Source organism: Rattus norvegicus, chromosome 14 (genome assembly GCF_021556685.1).
Source record: "Rattus norvegicus strain SHRSP/BbbUtx chromosome 14, alternate assembly SHRSP_T2T, whole genome shotgun sequence".
NCBI lineage: Eukaryota > Metazoa > Chordata > Mammalia > Rodentia > Muridae > Rattus > Rattus norvegicus.
In genome coordinates this window covers 29365434-29379736 of record NC_141547.1, presented here as the reverse complement: position 1 = coordinate 29379736, position 14303 = coordinate 29365434, and the positions used below count along the sequence as shown (strand labels likewise).

The 14303-nt window shown below is 34.9% G+C and overlaps 1 long non-coding RNA gene across 2 annotated transcripts in view; it reads left to right on the top strand.

Moving 5' to 3' along the window:
* Window positions 1-13935, top strand: part of LOC148001294 (uncharacterized) — a 32577-nt gene extending 18642 nt beyond the window's left edge. Inside the window, exon 3 of one of the 2 annotated variants that reach the window (XR_015636977.1) lies at window positions 6405-13935. This is a non-coding gene — a long non-coding RNA (uncharacterized LOC148001294). The remainder of the gene's footprint in view (window positions 1-6404) is intronic. The other variant, XR_015636976.1, reaches the window with a different exon arrangement.
* Window positions 13936-14303: the final 368 nt, after the last annotated feature.

Genomic DNA, 14303 nt, shown 5'->3' with positions numbered 1-14303 from the left:
ATGCAAGTTAGAATAGAGGATATAAATCTGAAATGCTGATAATAAATTGATTTAGGTACAGAACTTTGAACTCAGCAAGATAAGTTAGATACTGAAATGCTTTCTCCAAGGTTGTCAAATACAAAGGGACTGGCATTATAAATGTAATTCTTACCTAATAGTCCTCATAATTGACCTTATTTTATATAGTTTATTAATGACATAGATGCAGCGATTTCTCTAACTAAATGGAATGACATTATTCATGTTGTATAACAGTGTATCTATGATTTTTTTATTTGTAATTCTGTACCAAAAGAGAGGTAAGTGTTGGCAATGTTTTGTTATTGTCATGTCTATAGACTATCAGTGACTTTTCTACTTTTAAATTCTTGTTCTTCCACATCTTTCCAAATGATGAAGGTCATGAGCTCTCAATGCCTTAGACAGGGAAAGCAATGAAGCAGACATTCTCTTGCTGTTAATTGGTTCTAATAAGTATCTGACTGCCTATTGCTGGAGCAGGAAGTGTGGAGGCAGAACTTCTGGGCAGATATAGACCCAGGAACGACACAACAGAGGTAGGAGAATAGAGACAGACAGACAGACAGACAGACAGGAATAGGATAAGCAGGAAGAGGAGCATGGAGGTAAACAGCTAGCTACAAGGCTGGAAAGTCAGGTTAAGTAGAAGCTTGCTGAGAGAGTACCTATGATAGAGCTGTGAAGTTTTAAACTAATTGCATAGACTCTTTGAGCCTTATTTAAACCACAGTGTAGATCTGAGAAAGCCCCTCAATATTAAAGTTTCACAAAAGCATTGCATTTACTTGATGAAGCAGTAGCACAGGAAAATCAACATTGTGAAGGTTACTGCGACTTCTTATTCACCTATCATGAAGGACTCAATCTTAGTAAGCATGAATATACTGTCTGTTAGCTCTGACTCTGTAAATTTGACATTGTGTTAGTGATAGAAGTAAAAAGTAGCCGTAGTGAATTGTTTATTGCAAGGAATTGCTTATCTAAAGTAAATCCACACAGATTTTGTCACTTCAGGCAAGATAAAAAACATACCTCATACAACATGCATTCTTAATACAAAGTTAACCTTACTGTTCAGAGGAATTGCCAAGCATTTATAGGAAAGTTGGTTATCCAATACTCAAGGGTCAGTCTGAAGAGCATGTACTTATGTACTTAGGAATACATATCATATACTTAGATAACTCATAAAAATATTTAAAATCACACATTTATTATGTATTATATATAAATATATAATATTATTCATATATATATATGTATATATATATATATGTAGAGAGAGGGGGGGAATAGATAGCCAGGGGACTGAAAGAGAATAGAAGTATAGAGAGGGGTTCGATGGAGGAAAGAAAAAGAAGGTATACAATTTTATTTTATGATCTGTAAATTAAAATATTCTAAAATAAAGTCAATATAAATCATGTTTATAAATAATTATAAGTAACAAGTAATATCTATATGCACTGTTAAAATTTCTATTTACATAATATATAACATGAAATTACATTAATATATAATATAAATATATTGCATATATAAATTTATAATATCAAATTATAAATAATTTTATCCCCACAAACTATCCACAGAAACACATGGTAGTTAGACATTTTGTGAGAATATTTTTATTTGAAAGGTTAATAGGTTGATTTTTTTATTTGCCTGTGTTTTAAATCATGTAGTGAAAGAATACCTTATATCATATATATACATATATATATATATGTATTTGTGTTCTTCATTGGATTTTAAATGATTCTAAACTTTATCATGATATATCTCCTTATATATTTGTGATTTTTATAAGTGTCAGCAGTTATCATTCGTGATTATGTTTAGTATAAAATAGGAGCATACAAGCTGCACCTTCATGAAGTTTTAGGTGAAAACACCTATAGGACTACATAGATTAAACTCACAAAGTCACATGTAAAACTGTCTTTTCTTTGTCTGATGTAATTGTTATCCTGGAGGCCTAACTGCTAAATATGCTCACCCGCTCTAGTTCTTGCTGAATTCTGGCTGCTGACTCAACTCACCTGTTCTAGCTAGAATTCCTCTTCAAGCTAACTGATTCAACCTAGCTTCTCTCAAATTCTTCCTGAATTTCTCTGCCTGGCCTCAAACTAACTCTGGGAATCTGATCTAATTATCTGGCTCCTTCTTATTCTCTGGCTTCAACTGCTCTACTGACTTGCACTGAACTACCTGAACACAGGGATGAACTCAATTCCACTATTCTGCACCCTCTGCGCAGATTCACAATGGACTGACTCTATCTGCATACTGCTGCTAAGTAGCTACTCTTTCCTGTGATGTTCTTGTCCAAGTGGGCATATCCTATCTCTCACTCATTCATTCAAATCTCTCACTGATTCATTCTCTCAGATATTTCTCTGATTTCTTTGTCAGCACCTCAGACAGCTCTTTCAAACATGGCTGCTTCTATGTACAAACTTATTTTATCTTAAAGGTATGTACTTCAGTAAAAGGGAATAGAGGTGTATGGCATGACTGTATTACAGCTGGATCACACAAATGTATGTCTTTGGGTGTGACCCCATGCCATAGTAACCATGGTGTTGGATCAAAATTCCTCTACACACACACACACACACACACACACACACACACACACACACACACACACGGAACATAGCCATAGGAAGGACAGAGAGATGCATAGAGCAAAGGAACATTTCCTTCTTGGCATCTCGGTAGTGACCCTGCTTTCCTTTCTTATTACTAGCTTCTTTTCTCAAAGGTATCTGCTATATTAATGTTTATCATCAAATATATTTCCTAATTGAAATTTTTTGTAATTCAAAACAGCAGTCTTTGGAATCTACATTTTCTTTTCACTACATAAGCTTACAAATGTTGTATAAACAAACCCATTGTTTACATTACTTTAAATTATTATTCTATAATCTCCCTATAATCTGTTATTGGCAAATATTTTGGAAACATAAAGTTTATGCCTGTTTTATGCTATACTGAATAATATAATATGTTCATGATTGTCCTTCGAACCGCAGAACACAGTCTGTCAGGTTAGAAGGGAAAGACAATATCTTATGCAATGTTATGTACTGACTATCTGCTTATAAATCTACTTCTGATAGTTTAATGCTTCTGCCATTTCTGTCATTTTGAGAAATTGGATTATTTAATATGGTTAGATATATGTAGCTCAACATGTGTCAAATGGAGCGTAAATTATTTTTTAATATTGAGTACTTTCATTCTAAATTCCCTGGATTTAAAGGTATCTTTACTTGCCTTTTGGGTACATAAAGTTGTTTCCTTCGGAGTTTTGAACAATAACTTTTACTCTTAAATCTATTCCTCCCTAGTAGGTAAGCTTGTTGAGGTAATTTTATTTTGGCATAAAGAATATAAAAATTACTGTATTATACATGAGTTTTGCTCATTTCATTAATTTTTATAATTTATTATAATATATAATTTATTAATTTCCACGTTCATTTGGGGAATTTAAGAATTGTCCTCAAAGTGGCAAATACTCAAGGGAAAATAAGGAAAGATAGATGTATTTATTTGTAAAATGAGTAGGAGATACAAGGCAAATACTTGTTTTTAATTTGAAATATAAGTTATAACTTAATTCATAACATAATTTAGAAGTAAATGATATTCATATTGAACTATTTACATAGAAAAATGTTTTGCTTAACATGTGGGATATATCTTGAGAATTTCACAAGTAGAAACATGCTATTCTGTATAAGAATCATCTAGGGAATTCACAAATGGCCAGATTGTTGGTCTTTAGCTCCACAGAAATTCTTGATTCAATCAAGATAAAGTAAGAGTGTGATTTATGAGAGTAATGCTATTGTAACACAGAATTTTATTTTACAGAAAACATTCATTCTGTAAGTAGAAACAGGCTATATAATTACATTAAACCCAAATAAGAGCAAACAGGTAAACAAGGAATATAGTCAAAATTTTTACCATTATTACATTAAATATTATCCTTAACTGCATGTCCTATTTTTGATCATGGTTGACTGATGGATAGGTTATTTTTTGTCATCAACTTGAATATAAGCATATGAGTAACAGATTGTACTGTTATGGATATGCTGTTATTACAGGACAGCATTAATTATCTTACCTCCATTGTAGTCCTATGGTGCCATGTTTTTATAGGCTGTCAGTCATTGACCAGACTTCATCATATGAAGTGGCATTAGTAATATGTGGTTGTATTAATTTATCTTGGATGTGTATAAGTAAAGGCAGAAACAACTATTCCACTAGCTTATCTTAATTTCTTTTTTCAGAAACACTTTCTGTAAAAGTAATGGACTTTTTGTTTATTCGTTTTGCCAGATGTAACTGTCATCTCAGAGGCTTAGTGCTGAATAAGCTCCCTCTTTCTAGATCTTTCTAAACTCTGGATGGCTGGTTCAACTCAGCTGTTATGTTTGAAAAATCCCTCTCTAAGCTGTCTGATTCAAACTGTCTTCTCTCAAATTCTCAGTGAATTGCTCTGCTTTGAAAAGCTGCCTCTAAATTCCACAAACTGAACTGCACTGACTGAACTCAGATGAACTCTACTATGTTGCCTGAACTCAACTAAACTCTCCATCCATTAGACATCACTTTCAAACAGCGCTGCTTCCTTCTACAAACTACCTTAATTTCACATTCAGAATTAAGGTTGTATGCTAACTGTATGTCTATATTCCACCCAGACTATACAGACCGAGAAGGTCTTAGAACCTGACCCCTTGTCAGAAGAACTTTCTTACTAGATTAACGTTCTTCTTTAACTCTCTCACTCATGAACTTAGCTCATGTATTTGTTGGTTTGAAAAGCAACAACAAAAACATTTTTTCCTCACAACTCTAGGAACTGAGGTTCTACATCACAGGTCTAATTTCTTTTTTTAGTATAGAATAGAGTTTACTCGGGGCATGGGGAGGGGAGCTAAGAGGGTAGTAGGGCAGTGAGAGAGAGTAGAGTAGAGAAGGAGAGGAGTAGAGACTGCCCATGAGTACATGGAGAGAAGAGGGGAGGGGAAAGGAGAGACAAGAGACAAAGGACAAGAGAGCAAGAGGAAGCAAGAGGAATAGAGATAGGCCCAATTTCTAATAAGCTCTGCTTTTAGGTTTGGCAGAGAGAATGGTTTATACACGAAGTAGACTCCCCTAATCATTAATTTCTCAAAGGCTTTCTCGCACATACCCCCCACCATGAGTATTAGGTTTTACATGTAAATTTAGCAGGCATACACACTGTACTTCTGAACAGATTTTCACTTCTTAAAAATTCTTTGTCTTAATTACATTACATCTATTTCCCTTTCATAAACATGTTTTTGAAGTGTTATTATCACTAATAGTCTCCAGAAGTAGAATTTTTAGTCTTGAAAAGTTTACTCAAGTTAATAAAGTAATAAAGATAAAAAGAAAAAAGAAAATAGAAAGCATTTTACTATAGACGTTCTTTACTTTTTACTGGGGACACTTTTCCCCAGACAAATAGTATTGGAGCACTAATATGTTTTAAAGTAGTTAAAAACTGTCTGTTACACAAAAGACACTTGCAAATCTCAAAAATAACAAAAAGAAAACAATTCTTTTTAAAATTTAGTAGAAGCTGTCTTTCTGAAGATATGAATATTTAAATGTGTTCATTGAATATTCAACTATGATGCTGCATCAGTCTGTCTCTTTAGTTTCTACTGCCTTACTTTTCCATTTTTCAGATACACAGAAATTATTATACTTCATTTAAGGAAAAATCCTTTGAACTGAGAACTTCAGTATACATTAGTGGAATTGAGTTACAGTTGAAATACTCCCCTGAAAAAATTCTAAGGCAGAGAAGTACCAATGAAAACAATCTAGCAAACGTTCAGAAGAGAGAGGATATCAACTCTACAAATGAATAGGATTATTCATTATTAATTATTTTAATACTAAAGTAGGCAAACATGGGAAAATGACAGGAAACTGAAAATTAATATCCCTGAAGAACACAAACATGGAAATCTTCAATAAATCCCAGCAATATCGCAAGGAGATGATGAATCGTGAAAAGTGAGCTTTAAAGATATTAGAACATTTTTAACGAAGCCAGCATGTGAAACAACACAGAAAGAGTCTTGAGATTATGACAGGTACTGGAAACACATTGACAAAACTCAGCATATGCACACAGAAAAGGTATTATAATATTTACTAACTTAAAGGATAATTGTGTTGATATACTGATTCATATACTGAAGTGCTAATTACCAGAAACCTAAATGGGCGTGTATTTGCAAACAAGTCTTTACTAAAGAAATGAATTACATCAGATATATGCTAATCTCCTATGATTACTTACGATCTTTTAGGATGAGGAAAGTAAGACTCAATTGTGAGAGGGCTGAAGACGTGTGCAACACACAAGGAACCTGCTGTCTTCTTTGGACCTCAGAGAAGAGCCTAGGAGACAGTGCTCTTTCACAAACCCCAGCAGAGCTGACACTTCACTCAGCACTTCTGAGCATCAGGAAGGAAGCCTCTGTGTCATTTTATTATTGAAATGTAAATGCTAATGCTCACAGTTTTCTTACATTGCCTTGCTGAATTCAACAAGATTGAGTCTCAAACAAGCATTGCTCTGTGAAGGAAAATTTCAAGCTTGACCTCCTGAGGAGTCTCAGTCTCCAGTGTTTAGGGTTGATTATATGGTGGTGGATAACCTACTGGTGGGCTTCATACCTGGGACAAAGGCTTATTTTACCTCTAAAAGTACTTCTTAGTTGCTTGAAGTTCTTTGTATAGGAGTGGGACTCCATGAGAAATTTCCCCTTTCAAACAAACCTGTCCCTTAAGATTGCCACTGTTGAATTTTTGTACAGCTATTTCTAGGGTGCACTATTTAGCAGCACACTTCCTGGTATTCCAATTCTTACAGCCTCTCTACCTCCTCTGATATGATTTTTACTGAGCTATAAATGTAGGAGTCCTGATACAGAAGTAGTTGTTAACAGTTGAGCTTCCCAGAATCAGTTCATGTCTGCATTGTATCTAGTGTGGGTTTTCTGTGATGGTCTTCACTTGCTGTAAAGGGAGACTTCGTTGATGAGGAGTAGAAGCTATTCTAAACTGTAGGTATAATGATAGGATGTAGAATGTAGTAAGGCAGAATGCTGCATTTTTAAGGCAACATGTGGACTCTGCTACTAATCCATTCTTTTAAGGAGTTTTCTTATGGCTAATACTTGTGGTTTTGTTAGTCTATGATTGATGAGGAGAACTTTCTCACACTAAGTGAAATAATTTCCACACATATGTGATTTAATATTAGTGTAATTTTAGGCAAATATAATATTATCCTTTGAGGTCTTATCAAATAATTTTCCTGTTGTTAATTCCTCATTCCTACTTTTTCTATATTTGCCTTCCGATGTCTTCCCAAGTTGAAACATCCTTCTCATTGGTGTGGTGGTTCCCATTTCATATCAACTATATCTTGCTACTCACCACTCAAGTTCCCTGAGTCCACCTGGCATGTAGGACATTTTTAATTTCCTAGTTCCTGTAGTTATTCCTTGTTGAATACTCACCTCTCAATATTTGGAGCTACAAATCTCAAATGAGAGAGTAAGTGCATTTGTCTTTCCAGATTTTGATTAACTTACTCACGATAAATCTTTTCCAGGGCTACCAATAAATCATAAGCTCATTTTTCTGCATAGTATTCAGTTATGTTTATAAACTTCCTTTTCATTGCCTATTCACTAGTAAAGGATACTTAGAATTTTGTCATTTCCTGGCTATTCTTCATAGCCATGAGAGTTTGTATAAGTATGTTATGGGTAGGATTTTGAGTCCTTTGGGCATGTGCCAAGGGGTGGTATATCTGGGTCATATAACAGAGTTAGCTTTAGCATTTAAGGATTATTTTTCTGTAGATTCTACAGCAATTTGCCTTCCCAATAGCAATAAATGATGGACCCACCATCTCTCCAAATCTCTACAAAGTTTGTTGTCCATTATTTAGTGGAACTTAGCCATCCGGACTATGGCGATGTGAAATCTCAAAGTTGCTTTGATTTGCATTTCCCTTAATTGCTAAGAGATGATTAACATTATTTGAGGAATAAATTTCTCCATCAAAAATGTTGACTGTGGGCTAGTAATCCTGTCCCTCCACTTGAGGCACTGTCTATCTAGTATGTGTGGACTCTTCAAGTTACCTCTCCCCATTTTGGGGCATTTTGGCTAAGATCAGCCCCACTGAGTCCTGAGAGTCTCTCACCTCCCAGGTCTCTAGTACTTTCTAGAAGGTCTCCCCTACCCCCAATCCTGAGACTGCATATTTACATTCATTTTCCAATTGCTGTGAGCTTCTTTCCTGTTTTCCCCAATACCTGATCATGTTCCCGTTTCTCCCCTCCCTCCCCTCTCCCACCTATGTCCCTTCTTCCCTCTGCTTCCTGTGATTTGCTTTAATATGTTATTTGGCCTTCTTCCCTGACAGCTTTTTATGTTGTTTCTTTTTTCTGTGCATTTAGTGTTTTGATTTTTATGTGAGGAGAGAATTTTGTTTTCTCCTCCAAGCTATTTGGTGTTCTGTATTTCTTGTACATTTATTGCCATCTCTTTAGGTTAGGGAAGTTTTCTTCTATGATTTCATTGATGATGTTTTCTTGCCATTTGAGCTAGGAGCCTTCACCCTCTTCTACTCCTATTATTCTTAGGATTATTCTTTTCACTGTGTCCTGAAATTCCTTGATATTTTTGGTTATGAGCTTTTTACACTTTGTATTTTCTTTGATGTGTCAATATCTTCTATTTTATCGTCTGTACCTGATATTTTCTCTTCTCTCTCTTATATTCTGTTGGTGATACTTGTATCTGTAGCTCCTGATCTCAATCCTAAGTCGTCTGTCTCCAGAGTTGCCCCCATTTGTCTTTATTGTTTCTATTTTCATTTTTTAGGTCTTCACCATTTTGTTCAATTCCTTTCCCTGCTTGATTGCATTTTCCTGTATTTCTTTAATAGATTTATGTGTTTCCTCTTTAAGGGACTCTACCTGTTTGCCTGTGTTTTCTTCTTTTCCTTTAAGGGAGTTATTTATATCCTCCTCAAAGGCCTCCATCATCTTCAGGAATTGGCATTTTAGGTTAGAATATTGCTTTTCTGGTGTCCTAGAGTATCCAGGGCTTGCTATGGTGGGAAAAAAAGATTTCTGATGGTGTTGAATGGCATTGGGTTCTGATGCTTATGTTCTCGTGCTTGTCTGTTACTGTTGGTATTTACTGGCTTAGGTGTCTCTGTCTGGAACCTGTCTTCTTGCAGGCAGGTAGAACTCTGTGTCCTCCATTAGAGCATGCCTTCTAGAAGGCATGTAGTGCTGTCTCTAATTGCAACGTGGGTAGGCGTGGGAGGGGCATCAGAGGGCCTTCTGTGTCTCCCTTTGGAACTGGCCTCCTATGACCCTGGTTAGGGCAGACATCCTGTGTTCCTAGTTAGAGTGAATATTCTGGAAGACAGGCTGACTTTGGGTTCTGTGAGCAGGACTTACGCAATTTCAGATGAAGTGTGAAAAACAACTGTGCTCCTGATTAAGGCAGACCTCCTGGAAGAGAGGTAGTTTGTGGGATGTGGGAGGGTATTAGGCAAACAATCTGGCCCTCTTGTAGTAGCAGATCTGAAGGAAGATGAAACTCAGGTGTGTGTGTGTGTGTGTGTCTGGGGGGGGGTTAGGTCCTGAGTCAGCTAGGCTTTGTAGCTGTCCCAGCTGGCATGGGTATTTGGGATTCTCACCTGTTGTCCCTGGTTACTGCAGACATCTTGGGAGACAGATGGTAGGTTATAGGGTGTGGGAGGGTAACAGGCCTGCAAATCAGCCCAGTTGGAGAAGCAGACTGGCCTCTGTTGTTTTCTTGTTCTCAGAATTTCAACAGCCAACTAACCCTGTAAACCATAGGATTCTATAAAGGGCTAGGCACATAAAATATTTCCTAGTATATACTGTGGTAAACAGATTTAAATATACTGGCAACGTTGGATAGCATGAAAACTGTTTACTGGGCCTAATAATAAAAATGACCATCTTGCCTAAAGCAATCTACAGATTCAATGCAATTCCCATCAAAATCCCATCTCAATTGTTCATAGAATTGGAAAGTGCAATTTGCAAGTGCATTTGGAATAACAAAAGACCCAGGATAGTGAAAACTATTCTCAAAAATAAAAAAAAAATATCTGGGGGAATTACCATCCCTGACCTCAAGCTTCATTACAGAGCAATAGTGATAAAAAACTGTATGGTATTGGTACAGAAACAGGCAGGTAGATCAATGGGATAGAAATGAAGACCCACAAATGAATCCACACACCTATGGTTACTTGATATTTGACAAAGATGCTAAAGCCATCCAATTAAAAAAAAGATAGCATTTTCAACAAATGGTGCTGGTTCAACTGGAGGTCAGCATGTAGAAGAATGCAAATCAACCCATTCTTATTGTACTGTACAAAGCTTAAGTCCAAGTGGATCAAGGAACTCCAAATAAAACCAGATACACTCAAACTAATAGAAGAAAAAGTGGGGAAGAGCCTTGAGCACATTGGACACAGTACTTCCTGAACACCCAGTTATACCACTCACTCCTTGGCATACCCACAAAAGATGCTCCAATATACAACAAGGACACATGTTCCACTATGCTCATAGCATCCTTACTTATAATATCTAGAAGTTGTAAAGAACCCAGATATCCTTCAACAGTGGAAATTCATACAGAAAATGTGGTACATCTATACAATGGAGTACTACTCAGTATTAAAAACAATGACTTCATAAAATTCTTAGGCAAATGGATGGAACTAGAAAATATCATTCAGAGTGAGGTAACTCAATCACAAAAGAACATACATGGTATGTACTCACTGATAAATGGATATTAGGCAAAGAGCTTGGGATAGCCACAGTATAATTCACAGAACTCACGAAGTTCAAGAGGAAGGAAGACCAAAGAGTGAATTCTTCAGTCCTACTTAGAAGGGGGAACAAAATAATTAGGAGAAGTAGTGTGTGGGAGGCACTTCAGAGGAAGAAAGGAGGGCAAGGGGGAAAAGAGAGGCAAAATCAGGTATGGGAGGAGATGGAGAAGATGTATATAGGGTCAGGAAATTGAATAGAGGTGTGTAGCAATGTGGGATGGGGAACTAGAAGTAGCAACCAGGAAGTCCCAGATGCCAGGTAAGCAAGAGCCTCCTAGAACCCCACAGGGATCACATTAGCTGAAATACCCTACAAAGGGGTGTGGGGAGGAACTGTAGAGACCATATCCAGTGGTTAGGTATCACCTCTCAGTTGAGGGATGAGGCCACCAACTCATCTTCAAAGTTTTAACCCAGAATTGCTCCTGTCTAAAGGAAATAAGGGAGTAGACAAAGAGTAAAGCAGAGACTGAAGGAAAGGTCATTCAGAGACTGCCCCACCTGGGGATCCATCCCACATGTAGACACCAAACCCAGACACTATTGCTGATGCCAAGATGTGCTTGCTGACAGGAGCCTCATACAGGTATCTCCTGAGAGGCTCTGCTAGATCCTGACTAATACAGATGCAGATGCTTGAATCCAACCATGGGACTGATCACAGGGACCCCAATGAAGGAGTTAGAGGAAGGAGTGACGGAGCTAAATGGGCCTTATCTGGCATCAATGGGAGTGGAGGCCTTTGGTCTTGTGAAGGCTTGATGACCCCATGTAGAGGAATGCTAGGGCAGTGAGGTACAAATGGGTGGGTGGGTAGGAGAACATCCTCATAAAAGCAGGGTAAGGGGCAATGGGATAGGGAATTTGCAGAGGAGAAATCATAAAATGGAATGACATTTGAAATTTACATAAATAAAATATCCAATTTTAAAAAGAATTCATTTTTCTACTGAAAAAATAAATGTAATAAAATGACAAGTATGAGATAAGTATAGAAAATAATTTGCTTATAATAGCAATAATCATGAGAGAAGTTACGAAATCACCAGTTTCTGAATCTTACAAGAAGGAATTTAACAAAAGATAGACAACAGAAATTCTAAAACATTGATAGCTTATGAAATCCTAAAATTTCTGTTACTTAGAATGTTAAGCTTAATGACAGTTACCTCCAAAATTTTTTTAGTGAAAACTCAGATGTTCATTGTGTTACCTATTTTGAAAATATATTTTGTTATATATTAATATGTTTGTGTAGGACTATAAAGTCTTCAATATATAGAAAATGCAGAAAGATTGGATAGAGGTACTATGTATTCATTACCACAAATTCTTAAAATTTATTCCTAAATTTAAAATGAACTCATTGGCAAGTATGTCTGCATCCTTCCCATATCCATAATTCTTGTAAAATCAGGGTTTCTGCTGTTGATGTTCAATTGCTCTAAACTTTACATCAAAGGGAGAAACATACAGTCTTTGGGTTTCTATGCTTAGTTGATTTTAGGTAACCAAAGTAGACACAAATGATAGGATTTCTCTCTTTATTCTATACCACTTTATACTCTAAGACAAAAGAAAGCCCCCTTTTTTGCTTATGTTGCTGTCTTGTTTATGACATAGTGAAGTTATTCTTTTTCAAATTTATGTATGGATAAAGTGTATTCTGATGACTTTACTACCGATCGCTTTAATATCCATGTAGTTCATTATTGGTAAATGCATTTTCATGATTTGTAAGTTTTTATGAAGTATTCTATTAACCAATTCAAATAATCTGCTTAAAAATAGACAAAAGGCCCAATCAGATATTTCTCAAAATATATTTTAAAAAGGCCATCAGATACATCCAATGTATTATCATCATCTCATCATTAAATATAGACACATACTCAGTAAAAGTTATAGAAAATAAATAATGACTGTTGAGTCATTACATAGCAAGATTAAAAATAAATAATTTGAAATTTCAGAAAAGATTTTAAAAAAGTGTAAAATTTACATTACCGATGGTTTTATATATACATGTAGTTTTCTAATATTGCATAATTTGTAAATTAGTGAAATAATTGAAAGGAATACTTAATGTAGAAATAATCACAGCATACAAAAGCATCGATTAACTGAGAAAAATATTTCAGAAGTAGATTATATTATAAACTTGAAGGCCAAACTAAATGATCAGATTCTCAAATATTACACCAATTTAATGCTTATAATTTTAAAATAATTCAATCATAATACATTAAAATAGTAAATAATTCACAAAAGTAAAAGAAGCAATAAGTTCTACATCAAAATATATGTTATGGATTTAAATTATGAAATATATTCATAGAAATTACTGCTCAAAATTGAAAAGGAAATAGAGATTTGAATATATACAAATATAAGTTAGTAAGCTACTCAATATTTATTTTAAATCAAAGCAAAAATTTAAAGAGAATACACATTTTACAAATTATATTATACCTAGAACTGAAATTCTTAATTAATGCATATAGAACACCCTAAATAGAAAAATAAAATGTAATCTAACACAAGCAAGGTCTATTAGCTCTTTGTTCCAAATGAAAAATGGAACTTTTATGTATTTTTAGCTTTTTAAAGGTTAAAATGTATCAAAAGAATCAAGCAATTAAAGTCAATAATTAGTGTTTAATCTCAAAATGAAAATTGTCCTTTTTATATTCTGTTGAGCTTTAATAGTTTGTAAAAGTCATTGAAAGGAAAATTTGATCTTTGCTGAGTAGTGTATAAAATAGTTTTAGAAAATATTATTTACAGTAACTTGCTATGTATATACAATTTTAAAGAAATTAAAGATATAATTATCCTATGAAATAATCTAGAAAAAATCGTAAGTTGTTTGACAAAATAAGTTCAACAAATATTTTGAATTACACATGTGCTGATATTAACATAACTTTATATTGTGGTACTGTGTTGTTTTTTACTCTTGTTATTTCATGTTTTTGATAGTCATTGTTCATTTTCTATGCATTCTAACATATATGGGTGAAATAACGCTAATATTTAATGTGTCTATATCTGATAGTAAGATATTGATCATACATTTTATATATCTGATTGCTACTTCTTAAACATATTTTCAGAAATATGCAGTCAGACCGTTAGCCTATTTTGTGTGTGTGTGTGGTGCAATACCATAATCATAAGCTAAGAAAGGCAACAGCAATACAATTCAGAAGTAAGTTTAGTAAGCTACCACTCTACACAAACTGAAAGACACTATGAAATCCGAAGTATGAGAGGAATGATTTTATCCAGG